Genomic DNA, 11,605 nt, shown 5'->3' with positions numbered 1-11,605 from the left:
AAAGATGGATTCAAAATGATTGACCTACAGCCTTTCAGAAGCATTGTTTAAAAAGAAACAGACTATGATGCTCACTCACTGACTCCTCATACATTTATTGAGATCACCTACAATGTGTCAACTGGAGCTAAAGAGGGCCCAAGACAGGCACAGTCCCTCACTTCAAGATAGAGTTCCAAAACGTCTGGGCCCAAGGCATTTAATTACAATGGTAATATAGTGATGAATACTATAAAGGAGAAGTGTGGGAAATGCTTTGAGAATGAATTTATCATCATTTGAAAGTCAAGTTGAAGTTAACCTTAAATGAGGGGACAAATTTTAAAACTATTTTTTTCCAAGCTTCAATTTGGACAGACTTCTTTGCTTCAACATTTTGAGAGTTATTTGGGAGAGTGATTTTTAAAAAACATGTATTGTGTGCCAATACATGTTTGTAGTTACCTACAAGCTCCTTCTTTGAGGGCAAGGAAATTCACACTTACTGAGTGCCGACTTTGTCGGAAGAATTGGACCTATTTTGCCCAACAACCCAAGATACGTGTGTTGCTGTGCTTCCTTTGCACAGGAGGACACTGAGGCTCAGGGAGATGAAATAATTTGTTTCAAGCCAGCAGAGTTGGTCCTTGTCACTGCACTTAGCTAGAAAGTGGAGGGCTTCCCTGGTGGCGCAGTGGTTAGGAATCCGCCTGCCAATGCAGGGGACACGGGTTCGAGCCTGGTCCCACATGCCGTGGAGCAACTGAGCCCATGCGCCACAACTACTGAGCCTGTGTTCTAGAGCCCGCAAGCCACAACTACTGAGGCCGCATGCCACAACTACTGAGCCCACATGCCACAACTACTGAAGCCCTCGCGCCTAGAGCCCGTGCTCCGCAACAAGAGAAGCCACCGCAATGAGAAGCCCGCGCCCTGTAACGAAGACCCAAAAAGCAGCTAAATAAATAAACAAACAAACAAACAAAAGAAAGTGGAGGAGGGGAGAGGGTTACAGATAAAAGGCTAATTTCACTGACAATTAGTCTATTGTTAGTGTCGCTAATGGGTTGAGCCAAAGTAATCAGAGCCCACAAAATACTGCCTTTTTATCAAAAGTAAATGCAGGATCTGTAGATGAAAGGACAGCTGTAGGTTCTTGAGGGAGAAATGGCAGTTAAGATTTTATGCGAAATATGGTTTGTAATAAAATTAGATTGTACTAAAATGCATGAAGGAGACTGTGCATTGCACTTCAAGGGCTTTGTTAAGATGTTTGTTTTACCTTTAGCAAAGTTTGTAATAGATAACAAGGTGAGATTATACAGAATTTATGTCTTGAAATACAAAGAAGTTGCACAATGTCAGTTTACACAATGACAAGGCTTTTAGTTTTAAGCAAGAAGTGAAGGAAGGAGCTAAAGTAATTGGATCAGAGAAATCATAGAAAGCCAGAGTTAAGATTTGTCAACAACAGTTATGTGGAAAATCAAGATTTGCTTCCCCCGGAGGTGGGGAGGGGGAGGGGGAAGGGGGGGAGGGAGAGGGATGGACTGGGAGTTTGGGGTTGGTAGATGCAAACTATTACATTTAGAATGGGTAAACAACAAGGTCCTAATGTAGAGCACAGGGAACTATATCTAATATTCTGTGATTAAACCATAATGGAAAAGAGTATAAAAAACTAAATAAGTAAAATAAAATATTGGCTCTAAAAAAAAAAAAAAAAAAAGATCTGCTTCCTCCAGAAGAATAATTGGTTATAACAAAAAGAAAGCAGCAATACCAAGATTAGTGAACTCTAGTCTTAGCTCTGCTTCATCTGCCCAATGAGGTCCAGATGCCAGTTACTCAAAAGAGTTTGAAGATTTTATTAAGTCCCAAAGCGGGTGGTAAGAGTTAACGTATAATTCATTCTAAATTCAAACCCACCAGGGCCTCATCATCCAAGATGGCTAGCAAGAAGGTGGGAAGGTGGGAAGGAGAGATAGGGCTGCAGTGGAGACAGATTGAAATTCGCCTTGAGTTTTTTTTTTTCAATAAATTTATTTATTTAATTTATTTACTTTTGGCTGCGTTGGGTCTTTGTTGATGCACACGGGCTTTCTCTAGTTGCCGCGAGCGGGGGCTACTCTTCATTGCGATGCGCGGACTTCTCATTCCGGTGGCTTCTCTTGTTGCAGAGCACGGGCTCTAGGCGCAAGCAGGCTCAGTAGTTGTGGCATGCGGGCTCAGTAGTTGTGGTGCATGGGCTTAGTTGCTCCGTGACATGTGGGATCTTCCCGGACCAGGGCTCGAACCCGTGTCCCCTGCATTGGCAGGCGGATTCTTAACCACTGTGCCACCAGGGAAGCCCTTGCCTTGAGTTTTTATTCTCTACCAAACTATCACCCCTTTTCTTTAACTTGCAGCCCGTTTATCAATATAACTAAGGATACGTTGGTGTGCATAGAAATGTATGTTATACACTATAAATAATATTATAGATAATGTTCAATAATACTGTTTTGTTGATCTGGTTACAAGACATTCTCTTCAGTGATAATTTTGGTAGCAAATTATCTTACAAAAGCATTCCTTTACTATAACAAACATGTCTGATTTTTACAAACTCTTCACCGTTCTTTAATTCTACCAAGTAGCAATGACCAATTACTCTTTCCCCTTCCGCCACTAAAGATCTCAGTCACCTCCTAACCAAAACCAAATCTAAGCTCTTAAACCACCCACCAGACAAAATAATATTCTAAAAAGTCCAAACAATTAAGGAAGAAATTGATTTGAGATTAAATTGTACATAGGACATAACCTACTTTCCTCAGTGTGTTTAAGATAATTTCATATTTTTAATTTATTTACTAGATATCATATCAAGTCAGTTTAGCCTCTAGTTCTTATAAACTTGAGTAAGAATTCTAGCTATTCACCCAGAATAATAGAGTCCTAGTTCAATAAAACAATGTGTATATTCTTTTAAATATACATGACATATTTATAAATAAACAAATGAATTTGAATTTGTATGTCCAGTGTTCTCTTTTTCCTTTTACCATTCTCTTTATTTTAAAATGAACTTAAGTGTATATGTCTAATATTCTCCTTTCTTTCCAATTGTCTTTTCAGTCCTCTTTCTACAAAAAGCAGGGAAGGGGTAGCAGAGGGAGAACATTGGTGACGAACTTTTAAATTCTGTCAGCTCCCAGAAAGCAGCACTCTACATAACTTTTATTTATTTATATTATTAAAGTTTATATATTTTATTAGAAATGTATCTCCTCAATGATTGCTGTCTTCACTTTAATCAAAGCAGATATAGAAGGCTGAACAGAAATTTGGCTACTAGGCCAACTCGATCCCCCAAGACACTGAGAATCTCCCGACCTCCACATAGTTTCCATCCCAGACCCCCTAAAGAAGGAGAGGGGCTTAGGGAGCCCTACGTTGTCATGTACCATCAATAAAGTACACTGTATCCAGAAAAAAAAAAAGAAAGAAAGAAAATTTGGCTACTATGATTCTTCTGTGCTAATAATACAAAACGTTATTTGAAAAATCAAATCAGTCTTTACCTAAGTATAAATATAAAAAGCTTTATTTATTTACCAGCAAAGAGTGATACCACAAAACAAAGGAAATAAAGTCTCTTAAAATGTTTATTTTTGTCAGAATAGCTGACGATTTTCTATTAAGTCTTTTGGTTTATTATGATAATAAGCCTTCCCCCCTTGAAAAATCCATTCAAAATATCTCAATCCTTGAGGTAAAGAACTTAAAAAAAAAAAGAAAATCCCGATTTTTTTTAAAGAAAAAATTCTTAAAATTCCTCTAAGCTTGATAAATAGAAATAATCTCTTCTTGTTCTACTCTGGTGAACAAAAATGTACTTTATACAGCAAAATATCCAGTCACTTATTGGCAAACTGAAGGTGAGAACTATTCATTACATGTTTTATTCAAACAGTGCAATACTGCCACGTTCATATAGACTTTCCTTTTTTTTTTTTTTTTTTTTACAGTTACCAACACTCTTCTGGCAAAGACAAGGTTTTGAAATGGCAAGAGCAACAGATGTTTTAGATCTCAAAGCTCCAGAAAGGAATTAATCTGATTCTTCATCATCAAGATAGTCCTCGGCATTGCTTAATGTTCGGACTGCATCTGTTCCCTGTTTCTTTTTCAGGAGAGATGCACAGGCAGCATTAGTAGCCATGTCCAGGGCCAGCTTCTTCTCATTGTTTCTTAAGTCTGTTCTAGCAACTTTTGCCAGAAGCAACTGGACAACATCTGCATAACCCTTCCAGGCAGCAGCATGCAAAGCTGTGTCTCCCAAATTGTTCTGTTGGTTCAGTTCAATGTTTGGTTGAGTAAATAGCATTTCCACTGTATCTTTGTGACCCCCATGACAAGCCCAGTATAGGGCAGTGCTTCCAGCTTTGTCCAAGCCATTATCACCGACTCGGTTGTCCAAACACTCTCTCAACCAGCTCAAGTTGCCTCTTTTTGCAGTTTCATGCAATGGATTGTCAATGGATTCTGCCTGCTCAGCCACATAGTTGCTGGGGATTAGTCCCGTCCTGCCTTTGGAGATGCCTTTCCACCAACTGGTATCACTCATGTCAGTAATGTAGATAATATCACCTTCTTCAAAGTACAATTCATCTGGAGTTTGGGTTCAAACCTATAATGAGCTCTGAACACTTTAACTTGCCCTGGTTTGACCGGGTTTGGATGGCGGCTTCGACATCTCTCTTCCTGGAGCGCCATAACTTTTAAATAAATGTCCCTGAATAAGAATGTTTCTTTAAAATGAGTTCAGTTAGAACTCTTTCTATGCGGTATGGAATGATAAATTGATTTAAAATGAGTTATCAACTTACACCTCCAGAGAGAATTTTAGGCGGCTCACACAAATATATAAAAAGCTCATGACAGAGTTGTAACAAAGACATAGTGAAAAAAATAAGGCCAGTCATGAGATGGGTGCACATGCCTTGAAGTCCGCCATACTTGCTAGAGGCGGGCCCCACACATGGATTTGGTCTTTCTGGCAGGGAAGAGACCTGGTCAGTAACATGATTCACAGAACCTGTGAGAAAGACACTGGTCTTTTCTTCAGGTGAAACACAGCCACTCAGACCTGCCCAGGAGGGTGACACTTCAGATAGATGTGAGAAACTGACTGCAGGGATCACACTCAGTCAACACTGGGACAAATCGATAATCTAAGCCCTAACATTCTATGTCAGGGCAGCACAGCTGAAGTAACACCGGTGAGAACATTTTTAAACGTTTCACTAAAATCACAAAAGTAAACATAAAAACAACTCTCACAAACATAAAAACAAATAAACACTCACAGAGAATCTAAGTTTGAGCGATACCTTCTGGATTAAGTTGTTTGTCAAAGGTATACCTGGGTAGGTATCTGAGTGAAATCACTTGCTGAATGTAGCTATTAAATTTAAGTCAGTTATCAGAGAAAGACAAATATCATATGATATCGCTTATATGTGGAATCTAAAAAAAGGGTACAAATGAACTTATTTACAAAACAAAAATAAAGTCATAGATGTAGAAAACAAACTTACGGTTACCAGGGGGAAGGGGGGAGGGATAAACTGGGAGATTGGTATTGACATACACACGCTACTATATATAAAATAGATAACTAAGAAGGACCTACTGTATAGCACAGGGAACTCTTCTCAGTACTCTGTAATGACCTATATGGGAATAGAATCTAAAAAGGAGTGGATCATATGTATATGTATAACTGATTCACTTTGCTGTACAGCTGAAACTAACACAACATTGTAAATCAACTATACTCCAAATCAAAAAAATAATTTAAATCAGTTATATTTCTAGAAGTCGTTACCAGAACGAATGGCTTTGGCTTCAGAATAGTTGGCAGTTATCTGCTAACATGGCCCCTCTTACCATCTCACGACTGACGCAGTTCATGTGGGATTGAGGAAGACTTTATATTCTGTCTTCTATGGTTGGGTGCTGGTGCTGAAGGAACAACTCCCCAACACACTGTGACAGGTTCAGGGAGATGTGTGTGGGTACTGGGTATGTTAGTGTTAAAGCTGCGTTCAGAAGAGAGCACGTATACAAAGCGGCAGGCCTGAAGGATGAAGAGACAAGAAGCTGAGGAGGAGAGCCACAGTCGCGGGCACTGTGTTGGGCTCAATGTGCTGTGTGGCTGCATGGTGCTTTGGTATAACAGATTTTGTGAGGTTGCTATGAAAAAGCTTTTCATCCTCCAAAATAATTAAATAAAAAGGAGGATGCTCTGGAATGCTGCAGAACTCTGGGGAATTTTTCTCTCTGGAAAAAAAAAGACTGAAAATAGGACACTGAGTAGGATATGACTTAAGAAATGCTGAAGATTTTCTTAAATTCCAATTTAAGGAATTTGCTAAATCCTCAGCCTATAATTTAAAACACTGCATATTCATGTAGATTGGACACATGCCTGCAAATTTTAAAATTTAAAGTGGTGGTACATGGGAATAAAGTCAGGAATACCCTAATACCACAGGGTAAAGAACTAAGACACAGGAGAGAATTCTTTTTACAAAATGTCAAAGACCTATCCATAGTATATCTCATTATATATAATCATTATATATATAACAATATAACAGATGAAAAAGAGAGCAGTTAAATATACTACAGAATTTCTATTTTATTTGCTTGTTTTGAATATACAAATATAGGGACTTCCCTGGTGGTCCAGTGGTAAAGAATCCGCCTTCCAATGCAGGGGGCGCAGGTTCAATCTCTGGTAGGGGAACTAAGATCCTACATGCCGCGGGACAAGTTAGCCCGCCTGCCACAACTACTGAGCTCGTGCGCCTCAACCCAAGAGCCTGCATGCAGTAAACTACAGAGCCCACATGCTCTGGAGCCTGCGCACCACAACTAGAGAGAGAAAACCCGCACACCACAACTAGAGAAAAGCCCGCGTGCCACAATTGGAGAGAAGCCCGTGGGCCACAACAAAAGATCCTGCATGCTGCAACTAAGACCCGACGCTGTCAGAAAAATAAAGAAAATAAATAAATTTAAAAAATGAATATACAAGTATGAAAATAAATAAATTAAAAAAAATAATATACAAGTATCTGAATGCCCTAGATGGAAGGATTCCAGAATTTCACTTCTTTGTATTTTTAAATTATAATTATTCATATATGTATTTCTTTAAGTATGTATGTATGTATGTATGTATTAGTGAAACTGTATTACTTTTCTCTCTCGTATGGTCAGGGGGAAAGCATTGCTTTTATTTATTTATTTATTTATTTATTTATTTATTTATTTATTTATTTGTGTGTGTGTGTGTGTGTTTTGTTTATTTATTTAATTTATTTTTTTGGCTGCGCTGAGTGGCATGTGGGATCTTAGTTCCCCAACCAGAGATCGAACCTGTGTCCCCTGAAGTGGAAGCTTGGAGTCCTAACCACTGGACCGCCAGGGAATTCCCGATAAGCATTGCTTTTAAAGAATTCAGACAGGTAATGTATATGGTTAGATTTTTCCAATAGTAAATGTATCATCCCTAGTGCAAAGTATTTTAAACTGTGTCATGTGATGCTTTGGGTTGATAGGTTTCTTACATGGGCTAAAACTGAATATGGCTTTGAGTGAAACAAATACTCTCTTGCAGTCCAGCAGGCATTCCCTATATATAGGTTTTTCTTTAATAATCCACATACGGCCTAAAGTTCAAAGCAATGTGGATAAATAAAAGTCAAAAATTTTTCAGCATTAAATGGTTAAAAAGTTAAAAAAAAATTACAAATGTTTGCTTTGTTAAAAAGACTTTTATCAGATTAACTACATACTTTGATTTTATCAATAATTTGTTATATCGCCACAATTTTACTCTTATGTAGCAATATACCTTAGACCATATTCAGGGGTTAACTTACTCAAAAATATTTTGAGGCAGCCATTCTTCAGCCTTCAGTTGTAATTGAAATAATTTATTTCTCATTGTGGTCCAATATTTACCTCTCACTGGTCTCCTAGTTCTAACTTTCAGAGCAAAGTCAATTCTTCTTTCTCTGAATGGATTAAGTATATGAAAATAGCTATTTCATCCTCATTATGCTTTCTCTTGTCTAAGCTAAAAATTCCAAGTGATGCAACTTTTTTTAACTTGAATATAAGTTTTTATGTTAATTCCTGCTAAATTTCCCTTTATGACTTTCATTAATTAGCTCACTCTATGAGGATATTGAAATATTTGTTTTGGGATCCAGCGCATTAGATACATCTCCCAAGTTTTTCTTCCTGAACTTGCCTTGAAATAAAACATTTAAGAACTATAAAAGCAGGAATCATGCTTACTTTCCAGTTCATGAATAATCAAAAAGAGGATGGTGATGATAAAATTATTGAATCCATCCTTAAAATTTCTCATGTGGATCCATTAGAAGTATTTCACTTTTATTTTTAAATGATACATAAAACAGTTACATGTATGCATAGATATATGTTTTTTAATTTTAAAACACACTTTTTCTTTCTAATAAGATAATTTAAACAGTGACATATGCCATACTGTACAAAAATATTTCCTGAATAATCAGATTAATCTCATGAATTAGAGATGACTTCTTTGCTTATCACTTTTTAAAAGAAATTGAAGTATAATTGACTTACAATATTATGTTAGTTTCAGGTGTTCAACATAGTGATTCAACATTTAAGTATATTATGAAATGATCATGATAAGTGCAGTAACCATCTGTCACCATAAAGTTATTACAGTATTACTGACTATATTTCTTATGCTGTATATTACAGCCCATTTTATAACTGGAAATTTGTACCTCTTAATACCCTTCACCTATTTTGCTGAATTTTCTTCTAACTTTATAAACACTAGTTTGGTTTGTCAGAATAATTAAAGAAATCCAATTTTCCAGTAGTACAAGTTTAATTTTAAATAGTCAAGCTATATCATGGCTTTAAAATAAGACCATCTATCTTTAAGTTGTGAAGAGCATGCTTTAGAGTTTTACCAATCAATGCTAATATACTTTTGCAAAAATAGTTTAGGCTGAATCTTCCTATTAAAAAAAAAAGCATTTTTAAAATAAGGGGGGGGGGGAACTTCCCTGGTGGCGCAGTGGTTAAGAATCCGCCTGCCAATGTAGGGGACACGGGTTCGAGCCCTGGTCCAGGAAGATCCCACATGCCGCGGAGCAACTAAGCCTGTGCGCCACAACTACTGAGCCCACATGCCACAACTACTGAAACCCATGTGCCTAGAGCCCGTGCTCCACAACAAGAGAAGCCACTGCAATGAGAAGCCTGCGCACCGCAATGTAGAGTAGCCCCCGCTCGCCACAACTAGAGAAATCCCGTGCGCAGCAACGAAGACCCAACGCAGCCAAAAATAAATAAATAAAAATAAATAATAAAATAAAATAAGGGTGTTAAATTAAAATCTCTAAGATCACTTCTAGTTTTGTTTTTTTTAATCCACTAGAGAAATATTCTTATCCATTGAACTATACCTTCAGTAGAGTTGGTGTACCCCATTTTAAGATATGTTTTTAAATGATTACTCTGCAATTTTCACATGAAAACAATTCTGTTTAGACATGGATAATTCAGCAGTTACATATGAATACTTAGTTAAACTTTAGCAAAAGATCAGAAGAATCAGTAAAAACTCTTCAGTGGAATACACAATCTTGCTGATCCTCAGAAAGAAACAGATGAAAACATTTTGATTTTTTTGTTGTTGTTGCTTGGGTTTGATTTTGTACTTCAAGGCACACCTCAAGTGTGCTGGAAAAAATATTGCTGAAGTTGTAGGACACTGCATCTCTCAGCGTGATGAACAGCAGGAAGTTGAGAGGAGACTGCAAAAGCATTGGCTACCTTCTCTTTCGAAGGCTCTTTCAGCCCTGGCCACGCCCTCTCAGTTTGGCTCTCAAGAGTCCATCCAGACCTTCCTCAGGGACAATGTCACCTTCTACTTTCAGCTACCACACAGGCCCCCTTTGTAGTCCCTGAACTAATGCTTCCTTCTGCGGATCACACCCTGACACAGAGCTGTCAGAGAGTGGGCCAGGGTCTACCTTAGCCCTATCTCTCAAGCGAACGGTCTATATTTAACCAACCTAACAAAGATTCTTGGGACCTCTAGTGTTATGCTTACGACCTAGCATTTCCTGTTTGCTACTTGTGAGAAGAGTTGGTGTTGCTGACTTCTCAAAACTGAAATGCAGAATGATCCAGTGACTACTTAGCTAGCCAGATCTGCCCAAGCACTGAAACCACTCAGATCTCCCATCTCAACTGCCCAGATCTGGCCTGGCTCCAGCGGGGCAGGTCTGGACCTGGCTCTCCTCTGAATCCAGACAGCCCTGGGAAGAGAAATCCAGATTTGGATCAGGTTTGTTTCAAAGGAATCGTGAGTGGAGATGAGGACAGGGCACTGTTAGGCCCTCTCTAGAAAGGCCTGGCACTGGGTGCAAAGCAGGAGACCTGTCATTTGATCCTGCTCTGCCACTGACCTGACCTTAGATAGGTCATTGCTTCTCTGGACCTTAGTTTTGTCATTTTCAAGTTAACAGTTCAATTAGATAATGTTAAGACCCCTTCTATTGCACTACAGGCTTAATTTAAGCAGACCTGAAACCATCTGTCAGCCCCAGAACCAAATAAACCACTGCACACCACACAATACCTTTCTCAATGTGGATCCAACATCCAGCAAGCTGAAGCATAAGGTGACACTTGTCCTTTGCATGAAGTTACGGTGTCCGGATAAAGGCTTTTCTTTGTGTTTGTATTATTTTGGTATTCTCATTGCCGATAAGACAGAGCTGAATTCGCTCCAGCTCACCTGGTACAAGGTATCTCTTTAAGAGGAAAAAGGTTAGCAGTCAGTATTTGGTAACTTCACAAAGAAAATATTTTGAAATAGAAGAGGCCAAGATGATGAAAGATAAAGCAAGTAGTCCTATATAGTTACAATCTCAAATTGACTTAAGTCTTTCTGTATGGTTAAAACAAACAAACACTCCAAACAGGAATAGGAAAGGTAATTTTATTTGCTCCCCTTCCCTCTGCTATGTCTTTTCTCCTCTCTTAGCCCTCACAGGACTCTGAGTTTTCACATTTCCCTGGACTCCTTTTGTCACAAGGAAAAAGCGGGTCTTGTAAATTTTATGAGCAGCACTGAAAGAGGTGTTATCTCTCACAAAGTAACCCATCGTTAAACACCACGGAATATTATCTTTTGATGGCAAGGAAACATTAGAAAGCAAATCTTTAGAGAAAAATCACTTTCATTCTCACTTTCCGCTTACACTGTTGTCAGCATTTTAATTTAATTTCTTCTAAACATTTTTTTTTTTTGCATAGGTTTTTCCTACATGATTGTAATGATACACATGTAGTATATGGATTCCACATCTTATTTGCCCATGTCTTCACAGACCTTTTAATGGCTGTGTGCTAATCCCCTGGCAGCCAAGTGGCACAGTTTTCTTAACCACCATTCCTCCAAGTTGGGTCTCCCATGGTACTCTGAGGGTTGGATGAAGCAGTAGAAAGACGCAGAGGATCAGTCCTCAGTGTTGAAACCTTGGGT

The 11,605-nt window shown here is 38.3% G+C and overlaps 1 pseudogene; it reads right to left on the bottom strand.

Moving 5' to 3' along the window:
- Positions 1–4,052: 4,052 nt before the first annotated feature.
- LOC133085221 (osteoclast-stimulating factor 1-like) lies at positions 4,053–4,720 on the bottom strand (annotated as a pseudogene).
- Between the last annotated feature and the right edge of the window lie 6,885 nt (positions 4,721–11,605).

The sequence above is a fragment of the Eubalaena glacialis genome, chromosome 2 (assembly GCF_028564815.1).
Source record: "Eubalaena glacialis isolate mEubGla1 chromosome 2, mEubGla1.1.hap2.+ XY, whole genome shotgun sequence".
In the NCBI taxonomy this organism is placed as follows: Eukaryota; Metazoa; Chordata; class Mammalia; order Artiodactyla; family Balaenidae; genus Eubalaena; species Eubalaena glacialis.
Note: the sequence above shows the minus strand (reverse complement) of the source record. Positions and strands in the feature narration are given on the sequence as shown.